The sequence below is a fragment of the Crocodylus porosus genome, unplaced genomic scaffold (assembly GCF_001723895.1).
Source record: "Crocodylus porosus isolate Cpor-Errol unplaced genomic scaffold, CroPor_comp1, whole genome shotgun sequence".
NCBI classification, from domain to species: domain Eukaryota; kingdom Metazoa; phylum Chordata; order Crocodylia; family Crocodylidae; genus Crocodylus; species Crocodylus porosus.
The window spans coordinates 29,876,221-29,896,581 of NW_017728918.1; positions in this window are offsets into that span (position 1 = coordinate 29,876,221).

A 20,361-nucleotide genomic window follows, 5' to 3' on the forward strand; every position below is an offset into this window, starting at 1 on the left:
TTTCTCTGTAATCAGCATGGGCTGGTGCAGCCTAGATGGTCACATGCATTTCCTTCTGAATAGGATCTTAAATGAATGTCTAATTTTAGTAGCTAGATTTTTTTTTTGCTGGTTGAATCAATAATGAGATTTTATTGATGCAGCTTCTTTTAAATAATTCTAATTTTTTACACTTGTTTTGTCAGCTGTTTGACAATCTGAATAGAATTACTAAGTCTGTATTTCTCTTTAGTTTATAAAAATGAAACACCTTTTATAAATTGTTTTGCCTACTCTTTATTAAGGTGGGTCTACACAAAATATAATCGGTACTTAATGATGGGAATGTATAATTGATATGTTAATACAAACCACTAGAATCTCCTTATAAGCACTGAGGCAAAGAAATACTATTACTTTTCTCTAAAATAAGCTGTCTAAAATAGATGTTTAGTTTTGAATCAGCCTTGTTGTTGCCTATATTGTTGTTATTCTGTACATGCTGATCAAGTCACTCAGGCCACAAACTCTCATTCCAGACTCCATTTGGATTCCAGTGTCAAGACAAAACATACAAACAGAGAGATCTCATTAAGTTTAGAAAGTGAATATCACAGGAGATGTTTGCCTTTTGCATTATTTTATTGTATAATCCTTGAATTCAGTGGTGCATCTAGCAAATCAATATGCTACTAAATGACCTTTTATAATGTCTTTTTTTTTCTCGCTTATGCAGTTGAATTTAGCATAACCCTAATAAATTGTTAACATTTACACTGAAGTTTACCAAGCAGAGACTAAATAAGTGTCTAATCAGAGGGTGAAATCCTAGCCCCTATGAAATGAGTGACAAACTACTGACTTCACTTGGTCTAGGATTTCAGCCAGAAGACAAGGAAGAGAAACAGTGAGAGTGATAGAGACAGAGAAGGGGAGAGAGGAAATATGCACCGAAGAAAGAAAAGAGGATGGCAGGATGGCAATCGTGCAGAAATATGACAGGTGCATTCTTGTGGGGTCTCTATGATTTTCATCAGATCAAAACTTAGATCCCTTTTGATTTTAGATCTGACTAGAAATTAAGACTATATGGCAGGGTATAGATTCCAAGATTCAAACTGTGACTCCCTTTAAATACAAAGGAGTTAAGATATAGTTTTGACACATTTTTAGTAGTACCAGCACATTGAACTCCACAACCTCTCCTGCCAAAAGGACAAATGGCAGACTCTGTAATGCAGAACTTTTTAAAGTAAGTCTTGGAGTGGGGTGCACAAATTAATTTTTGCTTGTGACCTAAAAGCATGATTAAAAAAGGAACCATTCAAGATACAGCTGCTGACTTTCAGACGGTAGAACATGTGTTTATTAAAGTGATATAATGTTAAAACAAAAATAACCCAATACAAAGTTTTAGTGTTAAAATATTATTTTTTATTTCATGAAGCTGCTTTATGGTTTTATAAAAACATAGAAGTATTTGAACCAGTAAAATCTTCTAGTTTAGGGACTGACTCTATTCAGTTGTTCCTCAACGTAGTAGCATTCTAGGCATCAGTTGAGAAGGATTTTTTTTTAACAGTCAGGTTATAAATTCTTGAAATAAGGCATTCGTAATATGAAAATTCTGAGAAACCTTTATTTATAGTAGTGCTAGCAGATGCTGTAATAATAAACACTGGCCTTTCAGTTGTCCTTATTTTGGTATTCAAATCATTCATACCAATTTTTATCATGAGCCATGTAATGCAATGTGCAGTATCCCTGCCACACAATCAAAATATACATTTTTCATATACCTATGTCTTTTCTTGTCACTAGGGCTCTGTAATTGAAAACACTGTATCAGCTCTAGAGTTAAGGACATGGTGGTGGGGGGGAGCAGATTTAGGTACACAACTCTGTTGATAATGGGAATTTCACTGTGCTGAAAATGTATTACTAAATGTTTACTAAAGATAAGAGCAAAATATATTTGTGCCATGAACTTCGGATAATATTTTACCTGTTCTTTGAGCAGGTAAGCAAAACAAACACTTCACTCTATCATTGGCAAGAGCCGAGTCAGCAGTAATTTTCAAAGGGAGGGGAAAAAAAGAACAACCTTGACTCTGCTTATATTGTTAGTGCTAACCAGTGCTATTTAGACACAAGCAAGAGCAGGAGGCAGGGCATAGCCACATCTCCTCAGGGGATGATTGGGGAAGGACTGTGTTTAAGGGGCCTGGCGTGTAGTTTGCTCCCTCATTACTTTTATAAGTGTTTGTGGGTTGGTGTGAAGGGAACGGGAGCATGAACTCATCTCTTCCCTGTTTATGGTACTGTGAGTCCTCAGAGGCACATGAAGGAAGCAGTGTCTGTATCTTTCCCTACACCTGAGCAAAAACTAGTTGTGATATGGTCATCAGGTATTTTCACTGGTCCATGTGGTAAGATTTTCTAACTAGGTACTTAGCAGCCTTGATCAAAGTAACAGAGCCCCCCAGCCAACATTTTCTAAAGCAGATACTAGGAATATTAACTAGGAATACTGCCTTCTCCTCTGAAATGGGGTTCTCTCAAACCCACGGAAAAAACCTGAGATGTTTTATCTTGAATTACAACATTATCTAAACTAAAGGTTCCCTGTGGGGACATTTAGGTAGGAAAGCATTGTCAGCATTAAGGTAATGCTCCTGAATACTTCTTCTGCAATTGTGACAAAATAGATCCTATTATAGACCCAGCATCCTATTTTACTTCATGCACCCAAGTGACAGTTATGCAACTGTGCAATTGCCATTTTTGGCACTAATGCATAGTTTACAATCCTGTGTGGTTACTGTCCACTGTCCATGTTGTAGGCTTGCTGAGCAGGTAGACAACACCACATGGGTGAGTCAATCTTGAAATTGTAGCTAGGCAACACCCTATGACTTATAGGTATTAGCTAGAAGAGGAGGAGGAAGGTACTTCCATGCGTTAACCTAATAACCTAGTGCTTAAGGGCATTTGTAGATGACATGGGGGTTTAAACTGAAGTGGTGGATTTTAAAAAAACACTTGCAAACAGCAACACCATTAAAGCCATGCAAAAGGGCATTTAACCCGCTTTAATGTGTCATCTACAAATGTCCTAGGACATTCAACCTGGTAATGTATATATGGAGCTAGGTGCTTGCCCAGCCAGAGCACAGTTTACTGCATGTACTCAGTGAAATAGCTGTAGAGAGAGAGGACCTGATTCACCATTATTCTGATGCTATCTAATCTGATGCAAAGGGTCCAGCCCAGGGAATACTTCTGCAAGAGAAGTCCTCATGCTTAGGGACAGAATATATCCACCAACTCAATGCCACCTCAACATGAATATCAAGTATAGGGCATTCTGGGAGGAAAATGGGAACAAACAGAGGAGTTTTTCATATCTGGGAGGCTGTGTAGTCAGGGCTTACCAATACCCAAATGATTTTGTGCCCTCACAGAGCTGCTTATAAACTAATGAAGCAGGTTTCTGGCCATCACTTCCCACATGGTAGCCAGAGAGGGCACTCATTTGTACCAGGTTTAGGTAACATCTAAAGCAGACAGATTTATTCAGACATTTAACTGACTGCGCCCATGGTAGTGAGAAGCCTATTAATTGGCAGACAAGTATAGCTTATTAAAGATGGAGGTGGATCATTGGATGACACTTGAATTTTGTGTGCATCCAGTTGATTTTAAAAGTACCCAGATGCCATGGAAATAAGTGGCAAATATTTCTGTACAGGAGGGTGTATCTACACATGAAATGAATGCAGCTGACTAAACTCCAGCACAGTTCACACCATAGTTTATTACTCCTGGGTGTAGCATTTACACATGCACTTGGGACTCTGCAGCATGTTGAGCCAGGACAGCACAGCCCAGCTGGCAGGAGACCCCGGTGGTCAGTCTGCCAGCCTGGGGCTGCTCTGACCCAGTTCATGATGCTGTGGAGGGACTGGCTGAGGCATGAGGGTATTCAGTGTGGGGCTAGCCAGCAGCCAGCCCCTGCACTGAAGCATCCTTGTGCCCCAGCCAGCCCCATCAGCACCTACATGTGCATTGCAGCAGTGTAAATAACTCCACCATAAGACAGTACCTGTGTCTGGCAGTACTATCCTATGGTAGAGTTCATCAGTTTACTCCATCCTAATAGCGCCACACATGTAGATGGTGACATTTTACTGTGGAGTTAATTAGTTAACTAATTAGTAAGGCACACATGTAGATGCACATGTTGAGTTATTAAAAGAATAATTTTCTGCACCACTACCTGGAGCCAATGGAACTGGAGTTCTGCATTGCATGCTGGTGCTCCTTACATACTTCATAACATCATTTAGTCACCTTCCAGACCAGCATTTCTTCTCTCCAAGTCATGACATTTATTTAGCTCCTTTGCCATGTGAAGGTTCCAGGTGTTTCTTGTTCCAACAGGGGCCATAAGCACCATTAGCAGATGAAGCTGAAACAGCTTCAAAAACTATATCACTGATATAGCTTCAAGCTCTGTACTTTTTGTGCATTATGGATTAAAGCTGTGTCCTGAAGCGGAAAGAATCCAGTCCATCAGGCTGTACGCTGGGGGAGAATCAGCCACGTGATTCAGGGCAAAGAGTAAGGAACAGGCGGTTTCTGTTCTTCTCTTACTGTTTTAGATAAATCAGCTGGTAAGTTGCCATAAGGGAATGGGACACTAGTGCTTAGGGTGCAGGCTTGGGTTTTAAGTTCACATTCTTCTGTACCAAGACAAACTGCTATGGTATCACAGTCTCCTTTTGTGAGTCTAGTGAATCTCTCTGTCTCCTACCTGTAAAACAGAAAAAAAAATGTTACTCTCCTACTTCGTAAGAGTGCTTCAAAGAGAAATTCAACTAAAGGTTTTTCCGTAGATACTGTGGTATTGGAGGCTGTAATGTTTACTGTTGGATCTGTGATGAGACACTCAAGGAGTGTGCACCCTTTCCTTTCTAGATCAGCCACCCTTCCCAGTAGAACAGTATTCTGTTTGCTTTAAAAGTGTCTCCATGACTGTAGTACAGGTGGCAAACAGCACTGCAAGTGCTGATAGAAGAGGCCTGTTTTTTTTATGAATACACTGTAAAGACTTGTACAGTTTCAGTATATGTTAAAAAATAATTATATTTTAGCTTACATGTGAAATTTTTTCTCACATATTCTAATAGTCAAGCCACACCCAGGTGCTGTGGGTAGCTGCATATTTAGGATGCTCTTTGTCCTAAACACTGTTGTACAGCCTTTTTTCCATATAGGAGATAAGTTTGAAATATCCCAAAATATTATTTGGAATATAAAACCAGTTGTAGTATTTGCAGATTGAAAGGACCATCCCAATGGCATTTTTTTTTTAAACTTCTGTTTACAATAGCCATCTGAAAGCTTGAAATTTAATACTTTTTGCCAATATGTTCATACTCCACTGTATGAACATTTAAGTTTGTTATTGTATGATTGCCATGAGGATAACGAGCTACTGGTATTGATTTATTTTTTAATAAAAAAGATTGTGGAAGCATTTTTGTTGGTGTTGTATAAAAACAACACAGGAGAAATTGAATGGAGCTTGTAATGACAAGAAGGGGAAAAAGAAAGAAAGCAGCATATCAAAATATGGGCCCACATCTTCTTTTAAAGTTTCCCTTTATGTAGTGCTGTATCAGTTTTGGTAAAACAGGGATTAAAACACCCTGTCATGGTGTGTATATATTTTAGAAGGACGAATGTCAATGACATTAAGGAATGAGGAAGATTTATTTGCTGAGGTAGAGCAGTTTTGCTATTTGATTTGGAAGGGCAAATTAAGATTTTTTTTTTTGCCCTCAAATTGAAAGAAATATAGTTCTAATATTCATGAATATATTGAACTTGCATGGAAAAAAAACATCCTCCCACAGAGATATAAAGACCTGTTCACTGGTCATGAATCTATAATGTGAGGGCAACCGATCTTTAAGACACATATTTAAACAAAGATGTCCAGACCACTTAAGAATGAAGGTTGCTATTTTCCCTTTAATGATACTTGTATAAAATTCATGTTACTAAGTAATCAAAATTTTTCTTTGTCAATAGACTTTTTTTTTGTGGGAAAATAAGAAAAAGTTCTGACTGGTTTTCATTTGTGAATGATATTTTTTTTCAAGCATTTACATGGGTGAAATCCTCTCGAAAGGATGTGATATATAGCCAAGAACCAATCCCATGCAGTTCTCATGGTCAAGAAAATTATCCTCCTTTTCTTTTTTGTTATGCTTCTTCAGTGCAAATGGACTGATTACTACAGCTACAGTAAGCAATTTGCCATTGAGTCAAACTCGGGTGAACTAGCTTCTCCTGATCCCATTGGGAAGGTTACAAACTCACTGCCATTTGCTTAGTTACGGGGAGGAAAAACTAGGCTCAGAGCTGCCAGCATTGATATATATGTCTGACACAGCTGTTTTAACTGAATGAGACCAGCAGCCAAGGAAAGGAAAAGGCTGTGAGCCCAGGCCAAAATCGGTGTATTTAAGTGTTTAATCTTTTCTTCTTGTGGATTTTGCCATCAATTTTTATAAGCTCTTCTTAAGCTTGCGACCTTGAAGGGATTTTTTCCCCTGTTTAAGAAAACACACAATAAAACAAAAGAACTGTCTTGCCAGGTGTTTTTTTTAAAGCTCCCACAATTCTACTGATTACCTGAATTTAAATGATTGACACTATCCTTTTAAAGTAAAAAAAAAAAGTTACTGAATATATTAAGCAGAGCAATTAGCATACTTCTGACAACCACTCACCTTTTCATTGCTCAGTCCTTGCAGATGCATGCTTGTGAGCCTTGAGGCAACAGAAAGTTTGTCAAAAAGAGTAATGATAAGGAAAGGAAATTAAAAGCAAATGGCAAAAATTCTAGGAAAAAAGGCTGAACAGAAAGATAATCGGAAAAAAGGATCACATGAAGATATGCTCTTTGTTGGCAATCCCTCACAGTCAAGATGACTGTCTTCCATTATTGTTTTATCAATGGGTTCAAAGATGGCTGATGAGGGAGATCTGAGGTCGACAGACTCTGCTGTAAGTTGGGTATGTGTTTCCATGTGGGGTAGGTGGCTCTGGATTCTTGATTCAGTCCACGACAAGCTGCTTCCACTTTGTCATCAGAAGCACAAGTAAACTGCTTGGGTATGATTTCTCTCATCCTCTTGCCGCCAATAAATTAATGGAGTAAAGTCAACACCCTTTATTCCAGGCTTCTCTAAAGTACAGTTCAAATTCCCTACTCTGATGCTTAGTAGAAAATTGACTTGGTTTAGTATGGATGATTTGGTTGCTTACTCTAGAGTCAACACAAAACTTTTTATAAGGGGGGCTGTAAGTGCTTGGGGCCCTAAACAAGGTTGTGGTATTTTCATTGTAAAGTTCAGTCAAGTTCATGACACTAAACAGTACTGCCACTAAGGAGAAACCTTTATCAACTCACAAAGTATCACTGCACAAACACAAAAGCATTTTCTCTCAAGGGTCACTCATGAAGTTTCTCAGTTGACTGCATGTATGAAATGTGTGTTATCATTTTCTTTGTTTAGCAAATATAAGGCTAAAATAGATTGGTTTATTTACCGTGTGCAGGGATTACATTTTTTTTTCTCTTGAGACCTAATTTAAAGGTCTGTTTTTCATTCAGTTCTCCATTTACTCATGTTTTGAACAGAAATTGTAGAAGTATTATGCTAATGAATGAAATATCTAATGTAGAATTAACATCTTCTCCTCATTGCTGCTTTGCTCTTACAGTAATCAAGAGAAGAGCCAAGTTTGGGGATAAATTCAGGATTTTTGCTCTGCTGCCGTGGAGAAGGAAAACATCACAGGGGTAATTCATTCAGTCCCACCTTGCAGATGCAATGCTCTCTAGCAGCTGATCACTCTCAGAGGAGGCTATGTACCTTCCCTTGCATAGAACAGATATGAGACAAAAACAAGAGAATATGACAGTTACAATTCCCACTCCCTCTGAGATCCCCCCTCCCCACAAAAATATGAATTAGTGGCTCAAACCTATTTTCATTAAATGATTTTGTGTGACTGGAATCCTGGAGAAGATGGTACCCTGCCAGTTCTGGAGACTGACATTTTCTTCATTATAAACAGATACAGCAAAGATCAGTGCAGTGCAAGCCGTCTCACATAGTCCAGCTAACATGCTTCATCTCTGCTCAGTACAGAGGCTCTAAAGGGTCATTTAGACTCTGCCAAATGCAATCCCATGTGGAGAGGGCCTACATATTAAAAAAGGACCCAGGTAGAACTGTGCTAGCTATCTTAAATGGGTAAATTCTACCTTCAGTCTTCAGGGGTGTACCTGGTAGTCTTTGTTGAGATTGCCAGCAGGTGTGAAAGTACAAGTTATGGTGGTGTTTTTTGAACTGTAATCAGCATGTTCCTTAACTACTTCCCTTGATCAAGAAAACAAGCCAAAATGACTGAAATGACAATATGTTCATAATAAAGAGAAATGAAATGTTTATTTAAATTGCAGATTATTGCATTTTTCTTGCTCAGTTAATACGGAAAACGATTTCATTTTTTAAAAAAGCCAGTATCCTCCTTTTTCAGAGTGAATGAAAACTTCTGCAAGCTACATACCTCATTGTGTAAAGACAGAGCCAAGTACTATGAAATGGGAAGATTCATTGTGTCTAAGAAATAGAGAATTTTGTATCCCTTACTGTAGGTGCAATTCCAGAAATTCTTCAGAAGCAACAGGAAGTCGATACTTCTTGCTATGGTCATTGATATCATGGTCATTGACATTAATTATAGCTGCTAAGATTCATCATACTTTAAAAAATGATTCTGCATGCTTTAAAAATGCTTGCACAAGAAAAAATATTTACTGTACCTTAGTTCTATAATCTTTTATGACTGCTGCACAAGCACATATTAGACAGAAATATATTTTGGGAGCATAAAGGGAAATTATTATGAGCTGCATTAAAAGGAGAAAGGCAAGAGTGACAATTACACACTAAATGACAACACTCTGCACTACCATTGCTCCTTTTACCTAATTACTTCCAGATGCCTTACAAATAGGGTAACCATATTATTTTAATAAAATCCAGGAGCCCCCACCCCTGGCTGATCCCCATGCCAGGCTGGAGGAGTGATGCTTCAAGCCACTGCTCAGGAGGAGCCAGGCTGGCAGTACAGGCAGGATGGTGACAGTCAGGGACTTCTGTTTCCATTTTCAACAACCAACTAGGACAGGTCCTGGCCAGACCAGGACATATAGTCACCCTACTTATAAACCTGAATTAGTTAAAACTGCAGTATTCCTGTGTGGTAGATTATGTAGAAACCCCTGGAATCCAACTATCATTGAAAGGGATAGCTGTATAACGGTACATAGAAACATGGCATAGCACTTTAGAGTAAAAAAGGAAAAGAACAATATCAAACTGAAACTTCAGGGAAAATTTAGAGGAGTGGAACAGAATAATAAGGCCTGGAATTTTGCCAGAACACTGGCATTATTACTCCTAACCCTCGCGAAATGCCATGAAATCTTTAATGACAAGTAGCTAGCCCTAGGGAATTGATCCCAGGACAAGTACTCAGTTTTATGTTTCATTAAAAAAATAGTAAAAGTATAAGGACATAAAGGGAATCCTTTTTAAAACTATAAAATTATATTGAATAAATTTGGAACTCATTACCACTGTCTCAGGACTTACTTATACAGGGAAATTGATTGGCATAGATATGGTGAATAGGTTATTCTGCAATAGTTATTCCTAAATACTTCCTATATGAGCACCCTATTCTGAGATGAAAGTTACTCAGTTCTGGAGAAAATAGTACAACTATTTGTTCCAGAATAAAATTACATTTAGTCCAGAATAGAATATTCACTTGGACTCTCTTGAGAAGGTTTCCAGAATTACTGCACAATAGCCTATTCCACGATAACCATTTTGTTCAATTTCCCCATGTATAGAAGCTTACAGACACTCAGGACAATGCAGGTCTTCCAGTCAATATAGCTGAATGACTTCTATTGAAAAATGAGACCGGAACAGTTAAATACCTCCATACCAATTTTGATGTTGTAGAGATTTTACCTTCACTCACACCACATTAATTTATGGTTTTGTAGCTACCCTTTAGTTTCTGTTAAAAATACTGAAAAAATAATTATGAAGTGAATGTTTAGATGGGTAACATGCCTACTGGGTATGTAATAATAATAGTCTTGTCTAGTTAGAACTAGTAACAACTTCATGGCAGGGACTGTCTCTTACTGTATGACATTTCAAGTATTACTTATGATTGTATATGCAAAGGTAATATGTAAATAATATAACCATTGCTGAAAAATAGCCATGTTTGCAGTGTAATTTGGTAGGCAAGTGTTTAGCAATGCATGAGCTGGCAGAATGACTCATCAGACAAGTGAGTTTTTGTAGCTGGTAAAATCTTTTCCTCCGAGATTAGCATTTACAAAACAAAGTAAAGGACTCAACAAGATCAGAAAGCAAACAGAAAACTCCCCTGCTTGGGGTTCAATACCATTTTACAAATCTTGGGCAAGGACCCTTATCTTCCAAATGTTGTGAGAGGTAGTTAGCTGTGTTAGTCTGAAGTGAGGCAGATGGGTGGAACTTTATGGACTCCCTTGTTTTCCTTTAATTTATATATGAGCAGGGAGGCTGCTCTGATGCGCTGTAATTCCAGCGTGTTTGAGCAGACTAGACTAATGGAGTCTGCTGTAGTGGGGCAATTACTGTGTCCAGCAGCCTCCCATGTCTCATGTATCAGTGTCCCCATACTTCGAAAAGGTGGTGGGGTTGCTTTATCTAAATGTCATTCAATGAACCATAAATAAAGTGTCCATGCTGCCATTTTGAAGCACAGGGATGTTGATGCATGAGACGCTGTGGGCATTTTCATTAGAGTGGCTCCAAGAGTTGCTCTAATTAAAGTGTCCCTGCCCCACTCCCGGAGCATGTGTATAAATGCCTCAAGGTACCATCCTGCCCTGCTGCCTTCCAAATGCCACCCCCCAAGCAGCTGCTTGAAATCAATAATTATCTTTTACAGAAAGTAGGTGCCCATTTGCTTGTGTAGGCATCTAAATTCCTTTAAAAACCTCGCCCTAACAATGTTTCTTCATAAGGAGCAGAGTCAAGTCTTACATTCGCCCTCTCATGTTGTCCAGGGCACCAGGTAAACAACAGAAAGAATGAATATGCCATTAACTTGTATGCCTGAGGAGAGATGCACTAAAATATAGTTCTTAGCATTCAAATGAGACACTCTTGGTCTCATTCCCACTACAGAAAAGGTGTGACTTGGCACACGTTCTCATTATTAATGCAGGCTCACGTTTCCTTGTCTTGTCTACCCTGCTCATCTTTTTATGTGCTTCACACCTATGCTGTGCAGGAGCAGTTCAAAATGTAATTGCCTGAGCTGGAATGTAGAAGAAACCAGAGCTAGTACATTCACTCTTGGGAAAAGGGCCTTGAGGTCTTTAACAACCACAACAAACCAGGACCTCAATTTTATGACTCATTCAAAAGATGGCAATTTCAGCAACATGATGTTTCATATTATGATGCTGCAGATTGATGCAAAGTAATTTCATTTACCTGAAGTCCCCTTGATATCACTCTGGCAATGTAAAGATACTTTAACATGAGCCATTTCAATGCAATAAAAGATCAGCGAATAAATCTTAAACATGAGTTGAGTGTAAAATACTATTGTAATCAAAGTTGTTGAAGCTCCATTGCTTTGCTTATAATTAGGTTGGACCAAGCACCTGAGAACACAAAAGGGCAGTGGTAGGAACCCTTGTGTCACAAATTAGCCCAAACCCACTCCGAGTGCCACTCTGATCCCTTTCTCCTGCCTGATCTTTTCTTCTGCTTTCTGCTTCCTACCCTATCTGCTGCTGTGCTGCCTGTTCACTCCCTCATCTGCCACATGCCACACACACAATTGCCTGTGTCACTTGTGGCATACATGCTGCAAGCTGGCCACCCCTGGGTGACTCAGATGCCATAGTGACACTGTTTTAAAATAGGTTTCTACATTGTGTTTCTAAACAGTGAGGCTGCATGGTAAACGAAGCATAAGGAAGCATACAAAGACCTCTTGGCTATAATTATATTGTTCCCACTGTGCTTTCAAGAGTGCCACTGAAAAGTAGGACTTGCCCACCCACTCCCATTCCACATGCATAAAAACTGCAAAGGAAGCAGTGAAGCTATCCTAAAGGCACCTTCTTTCACCATTCTCAAGTTCCCCAGTCTGCTTGAGAGCAGAAGTGGGGAGGCACCCAGAGGACAGAAGCAGCACAGACAACCCCCTTCATCTCTTCACAGCAGCCCTTGGAGTGAGAGGACTGATCCCACTAGGGCACTAGCTTCAACTATGAAAGGTGTAAGTAAATGCTCCCACTTCCTAAGCACTAGCCAGCAGACCTGGTTGGATATACACTATCTCCAAAGCAAGCATGGGCTCAGAGATACAGTTGATGTGTTCTGAGTTCTTGCAAAAATGCAAAGGCAACATGCACAAGTAGGTAATTTTACATGCAAATGGCAACATGATCCGTTAGTCAGCTGTGCACAGCCTTTGTGTTTGCTTCATTTATACATCTAATTTTGTAAACTGAGACTGAAGAGGTTATTTCCAGTTCTGTTTCCAGCTGCTCAGAAAACAATTTGGTGAAAAAAATTAAGTTTAGAAGTTGCTCCTATTTAATTTTTCTGCTTTTTTTCTCCCCAATATGTTTTTAAAATATCTTTGAAACACTTCAGAATATTATGTCTTCATTCTTTCTCTCTCTCCCCTTTCTCCCTTCCTCCTTTCATCAAGTGTATTAATACATGATGCCAGCCACTTTTGTTTTTCTTTTCTTTTTCAGAGGTGTAGTAGTTCATTTATTTTTTATACTTTCATTTTTATGTACTCAGTAACTCTTCAGAGCTTCCTTAAATTGGAAATCTTACAGTGGGGAAAAAATAAAACTATATCTGGGGGTCTGTAACTTTTCAAAACTATTCTAACATTTAAAATATTACACATACCAGAAGTATAGTTTCATTTTTCCCCCTTTTTCTGTTCTATGGCTTTTGACAAGTGAAGGAAGATTTGAAAAGTAACAGAGTTGTGGACTTACAGAGTTTAATTTTTTTTTTTACCTTTTGCTAACCTACAACTTTTCTGAAGCAAAAAAGATTTGAATGGTGACAGAACAGTGAAAGCAACTAAAATGAAAAAAGTGAGTGAGTGGGAAACTGAATGGAAGATGCGAAAAAGAAAGTTGAAAAATAACAATAAAACCAGAAAATCTTTACATCTTGTTCCAGTTGAAAATATCTTAAAAGCCTGAACATTTATTTTCAAATTCATAAATGTTTATTTTTCCAAAGGTCATTTTGCCTTAATAAAAGATGTGAATGACAAATTTGAGCTAGCTCTAATTCCTTATAATCCTTTAAAGGGCAGTAAGCTGCAACAGGATACATTTGAAAAGTGCTCTACAGAGTCAACAGGTAGCTACGAAAGACTGATTTGTAAAAAGTACTTTTCCACATAATAGATTATTACCAAATTGTGGCTTTATGCTACAGGATGCAATGGAGGGGGCTGGGAAAGAGCCATGAAACAGCAGGATTTTCTGAAAGAGTTTTAGTGTGCACACACTGCAGCAAGTGTTTCAGAAGTCCATTTACAGTGCAGGACATGCTTGCCTTGTGATGGTTAATGGGTTGAAGGGACATCCCAGCACCTTATTAATGAATTCAGTTCTGACATCAGCATTAACCCCAACTTGTGACTGGGCCCTCACAAGTATTCTTAGAAATAGAAAGAGTCTGAGGACCTATTCCCCACCATTGTGCATGTTGCACAAGTCTAGCCATTATCTAACTTTAAAGATGAATGTTCAGCTCTGCAGTAGAGTTAACCCTGCATCTTTCTCATTTTAAAAAAGTGTCTTTAAAAAAAACAATACTAATATCATTGGTTTAAAAGGTGGTTGGGAAATCTGTACAATTTCCTGGCTCCTCACTCCAGTAAGGTTGTACAGCTGAAGCAAAACCATGTGAGAGCATCACTTAGGGAGCAATGATCTTCACAATGTTGTGGGACCCAAATGAAAAGAACTCCATGTTTTAAGTTAATTACTTGCTGAATACCCCTCTTAGCTGCTTATTAGGGGCATTCAGAGCATAATTGCAAATCTTGATAGGTTTGTTATTTTAATGTTTGCAGGTCACATTAAGCTACAACATGCATTTTTATAATAATCTGCAATTAGTGCAATGAATTGGCTTTCAGGAATGACTTCCATAATTCTCTGCTCTATTTGTCTATTTTCACACAACAACGTTTGGTTGCTATGAAAAGTAAGAAAATATAATTAGTCCCGTTTGAACTGAGTTATAGTAGAAATGGTCATAAACTGTCATTCCAGAAGAAAAACGTGTACTTTAAGCTTAATCTTTCAGGATGCACTAGGGCCTAGGCGCTTAGCTTGAAATCCATCCTTTCTTAGCTTTTTCCTATACATTCCTAGCATCCAGAAAATGATAACATACACTCATTCTCTTGGGGTGGCTTCCAAACTAAATGCTACATTTGACAAGTGCAATCGTATTAATTTCAGTAAGACTAGAAGTGAGGCTAACTGGCCTATAATTACCCGGGTCCTCTTTCCTCCCTTCTTGAAGATAGGGACCATGTTGGCCCTTTTCCAGTCCTCTGGGACCTGTCCCAAGTGCTACAAGTGATAAAACAACAGCACCAGTGGTTCTGCTGTATCATCGGCCAATTCCTTTAGTACCCTTGGGTGAAGACCCTTGGGGCCTGCTGACTTAAACACATCCAACCATTGCAAGTGCCCCTTCACTAGGTCAGTGCTGATCATTGGTGGATTGGTATTACTCTAACTCCAGATTAAAGACTTATTGGGAGGTGCCAAAGTGAGTATAACCAAAGTAGACTTTAGTCCCAAAGGAGCAGTTAGGCAGAAATCCAATTCCACCTTCAGGCGTGTAAGTGATACACAGCTGTCAAAAGGTAGCTACACAACTAGCACTTGTATCTTCCATGACTGCATGCCATACTTCAGGGGTGGGCAAAATGGTGGATCCACCCAGCGACCAGACTCCATTTCCCAGCAGCCTCTAACCAAATGGCTGGAGCCAGTTTCCGTGGAGACCCCAGCAGCAGTCACAGGGCATGGGGCAGGGTGGGGAGCTGCTCCAGGGCTGGGCTGGGATTTTGCAGTGGTGAGGGTGTGGTCTGGAGCTGGGGCAGAGCCATGAACTATAGCCTGCAAGCTCTGGGCAGGGCCATGAAGGCAGCAGGTTGTGGCTCTGACCCAGCTCTGGACCACGCTGTCACTGCTGCAAGGAGCCGGGGCTGAGCCACGACCTGCTACCTGCATGCCCCTGCCCAGAGCATGCAGGCTGCAGATCACAGTTCTGCCTGGACCACACTGCAAGATCCCAGGCCAGCCCCAGAGCAGCTCCCTGCCCTGCCATGCACCCTGCCAGTGCTGCTGGGGCCAGTCTCCGTGGAAACTACAGCCTGCTGTATCGCAGTGCAGCTGCTGCTGAAGGCTCCATGAAAACTAGCTCCAGCCACGTGGGCAGGGACTGCTGGGAAACCCAGTGCCACCCAGATATGGATGGTGCTTCTAAGACTAGTGCTTCTGACCATGCTCAACAGGAATCTACTAATGCTCTATGTAAGTCTCCTAATTCATATTCAAAGGCAACCACAGCCAGAGACTAGCCTGGGGGAGCAGAAAGAGGACCTGTCTCCTTTCAGTCCAAATATTTACTGATTAGAGCCCAAGAAAGCCTGGCTTTAGGGTGCCCTTGGCCAGTTGAGGTTTTAACCAATATCTCCACTTCCCTTGAAAATTTTGTGACCACCAGTCCATGGGATAGGCAAGGCTGATAGCATTCTCCAGTCCTTCTCTTAAGGCAAGGTTCACTAGGCAGCCAACAGGGGAAGGTATGTGAGTTTGGCACTGCCCTGGAAGGTAAAGGGCACCCTGAGTTCTATCCCCTATTCCTGCCAGCAGTGCTGTGTTAACAATGACTTGAATCCAAAAAGAAGAAACACCACTGGGGGGAGAGAGGCAGGAGGCAGAACCCAGGGTGGTGTCCATCTCATTGGGCCAGGAAACAAGACTCCTTCTAACTTGCTCTTCTTCTAACTTCTCTTGAATGTTTAGTGGGCCAGCTTCAACAGAAAGGGTGTAAGGGGCTCTTGGCTGTACCTCATGGTTAAAGTACTGTGATGGCAGTGCATGGTCCCCCCTACCAGGACTGGTCCACCATTTTTTTGGGTCCCCTGCAATACATAGTTTTGGGGGCCGCTTCCCTGAAGAAGCCAGTGAAGGCACTGGTAGTGGGGCAGAGTGGGGGGGTGGGAAGTGGCCAGATGCAGGGGCATAGGTGGAGGAAGAAAACAAAATAAAGTCTCAAGGGGGAGGGGAAAGGGCCCACAAGGGCAGCAGCATTGCCCTGAACCACCCTGGCCACCTCCCAGCCCTGGGCCTGGCCCTAGGCCCAGCTACCTCCCAGCCCCTGGCCACATCAGCCACGGATGCTGCACCGGCCATGGCTGCCTCTCAGCCCTGGTTGCCCCAGTCCTAGCCCCAGCAGGCTCCCAGCCACACTGGCCTCAGCTGCCACACTGGCTCTGGCTGCACCCCAGCTGTGCCAGCCTCAGCCACCTCGCAGCCCTGGCACCTGCCCCAGCTGCACTGGCACTGGCCCCGGCTGCCTCCCCACACTGGCCCTGGCCACACACTGGCACTGCATTGCCAGGATGGAGGAGATAGAGCCCCCAGGGCCTCTGCACCCACCTTGTCCCACCCTGCATCATCCCCAGGAAGAGGCTGGTAGCTCCTCTAGAGGCATTGTGCCGGGTAGCCAAGGGGGAGAGGCCATGTGACCCCCCAATCTTTGCATGGATGAGACCAGGCCACAGCTGCAAGCTTCTGCTCTGTGTCTCCATGCCTCACCACTGCCACCACTTTGAAAGTGGTGGGTGCTGCCATGTGTGTCCCACCGCTGGGAGTGCTGGGCAGCGAGGCACATGGTGGCATCTACCACTTTCAAAGCGGCGGCAGTGGGGCACAGAGACACAGAGCAGAGGCTGAGCCCAGCTCACAGCTGTGGCCCACCCTCGCCCATGCAAAGATCAGGGGGCCATATGCCCTTCCCCACTTGGCTACCCAATGCCGCGCTTCTGGGGCAGCTTCTGGGCTCTGACTATCCCATTACCTGGTTGGGCCAGGGCCCCAGTCACAGTGAATGGGGGCCAGGCCAGGTCATGGGACAATCCCCACAGTGCAGGAGGGAGCTGGCCAGGGGCAGGGGTGAATGATTCACCCTTCCCTTACCCCACTGTCTCCTGCACTGTGGGGGTCTCAATCTGCCTGTGGGGGTCTCAATCTCCCCTCCCCACAAGCGCATGTAAATTAAAAAAAACAAATTAAAAGAAACTTACCTGCCTGTGGCTGGGCCAGCTGCAATCCTGTCTGCGAGTGTGCAAGGTAGCTTAGCATGCCCACTCCTCCCTGTCCTGCTGTAGGACCCTGTGGCCAGGCTACCCTAAGGCAATGCCTACTGCTGCTCTGTTTTGTGGGGGGCTGAGCCCTGATAGCTCCCTACTTCCGCTGTCTATCTCCAGGGGACTCCTTAGCTGTTGGGCCCCCTGAAGCCGCAGGTTTCACAATATAGGATGAGCCGGCCCTGCCCCCTCCTCTGTCAAACAGTTGCAAATTTGTTTTTCTCTGATTAATGTTTCGGACACTTACGCAGAATTCTGCACTTCCCAGACAGGATAGGATTTCCACAGGGTGAAAGTGGTTACAGAAGATCCCCCCTCTGAGCATGCTCAGAAGCACAAGTCTAGTGGCTCAGGTGAAATAAGACATAAAGCTGACATAAGGGAAATAACTGCTACTTACTTACATGTCTATAGGTGGTAGTGGTTCTCATCCTTTTTAGACTCAAGGCCCCCTTGTTAGACTGAAGACCCTCTTCAGAAAATGCTAGTGCCTATCTTTCACTCATTTTTTGAATACCAAAAAATAACAGAGCAATTATTCTATATTAAAGGACTCAGAAAGACCACAGCAGGTCAGAATGCTTTTGGCAGTGTGGATTCCTATCTGAAATCTTATTTGCACACCTAACGGTAACAGTGCTAGAATTGTGTCACACCCTGGTAGTATCCTTGAAATGATCACAAGACATGCCAGAGTGCTTTGGCACCCTGGCTGAGAATTACTGACTTAAGACGCATAAAAGTGAAAAAGGGGCTGGGCCTTGCTGTCTAGGTAAAGATGCATAGGCTGAAACGTTAAAGTGTTACTGTATTTCTTGGATATGGTCTTCATTTGAAATATTTCTAAGCTTTCAAGTTCTTTGTTTAGCGTAAGTCATAATGGACCCCTTTCCATATTATTTTGTCACTATGTTTTGTGATATTTAAAACTGAGCTATTTATCTACCTCAATACTTTTTCATTTGGAAAAAAAAAGAAACTTTCATGTGCAGAAGCCTGGGACTGGCAAACAATACATTTTAGTAATTATTTTTCCAAAGAATCTAATAAAAATAGTGAATAAAATGCTATTCCATTTAAGCCAAAATTATTTGTTTGTGAAGGTTATTTTTTAAAATAAAATAAATCCTTTAGTCCAATACACGTGCGCGCACACACACATATATGTATATATATTGCACTAAAGGATTTTTTTTATTTTAAAAAATAAACTTCACTATATGTGTGCGTGTGTGTGTATTCATCCAGCTCTAATCCTGGCATCCTGGAAAATAATGTAAAGTGGTATTTAGTAGTGGTTTTTGCTATGGTAGGGTATCTTGAATCAGAGTTATATCTCCACTTTTGGCTTAGTCACTCACAGGTGAAAGATTGTACTCAGTTGCCAGTTCAAAGTTTCTGGCACACAAATAGGGTTGTTGTTTCTGTACTGTCCACATGATGACAAGGCATTTCTTCTCCACATTGGTAGCAGCTTCCACCCTAGGAAATAATTTTCTGCTGAGGTTCCTTCTATTATTATCCAGATGTTTGAGCACTGATCCAAAATTGATTCAAGTAGCCTAAGGGAAAAAGAGGAGGAAGAGGATGGTAGCATTAAGAAACCATTTGTGGAGGAAGGGAAGTGGAGGAAGCAAAAGAGATCAAAGCCCTGAGCACGTCTTACAAGGTGTTGAGACCTGCTAGTTCACAGGCATTGTGTATCTCCATAGCACCCAGTATGATCTGAGACCTGACTATAACCTGAGACTTGACCTTAATTAAACAGAAGGCAGGGAAGGGTGGCACCTTATCATTTAAATCATTCTGAGGCATGAGCTTTTGTAGTCTATGTGCTATGCATAGCCCCTGATGAAAGAGGATGTAGCATAGGCCACCTGTCACACAGGCTGCCTGTGTGTGTCACACATAGGAGAGGGGAAGAGAGAAGAAGGCAGAACTGCAGATCAGTCAGGAAAAGGCAATCAGAGAGGCACTGGGGAAGGGGATGGGGCTTACCTTGTAGCACATCTGGCAACACATTAGCCCCCACTGAAGTAGGCTATAGCTTACAAAAGCTCTGCCTCTCTGAATGAGCTGGTCTATAAGGTGCAACTTTACATTTCCTCCTGCCTAACTTCAGATTAATGTTGTTAAATACATAGCACCCTAGTAAAAATAGGGAAGATTTCCTCAGTTACCGATGCGGAGTCATAGTGAGATTAAGGCAGCCTTTGAATCTTCAGGTGCCTAAATGTGCCCCAGAGTGAATGCCCAAGATATCCTGTAATCGGTAATAGAGATATTTCCTTCCATAGATCAGACAACCTTCTGAGGCCAAGCACAGGCCTCTTTTGTGTGATTGGACCCATTGCAGATTTCTTTGTTCCTTTTTAAGTACACTGTATATAAAAATTAAGTATGATTGAAAAGAGGGGGTTTGACCTACATATGTTCAGCATTTGGCAGCACTTAAACTGTGTGAAGATCCTGCTTGAAAAAAGCCATAAAATCATATCTTACTAAAAGCTATTAAAAGACATCCAAACACCAGGAAGAAAAACTTTCCAGAATTCTTTCCCTTTTCCTGCCTGGCTTGGACTATCTCCATATAAAGTTGACAGGCTTGTAACCTATGTAAAAGTATTGAAATGTTTTAATTAAAAGCTTGTTTTTCTATGGAACTGTTATGTTACATTTTCCACTAATTAAGGAGAGTTCTTATTTGTGAACATGAGGATGTGATTAGCTGATGTAAGAGATACAAATACAAGATGATGACCACTT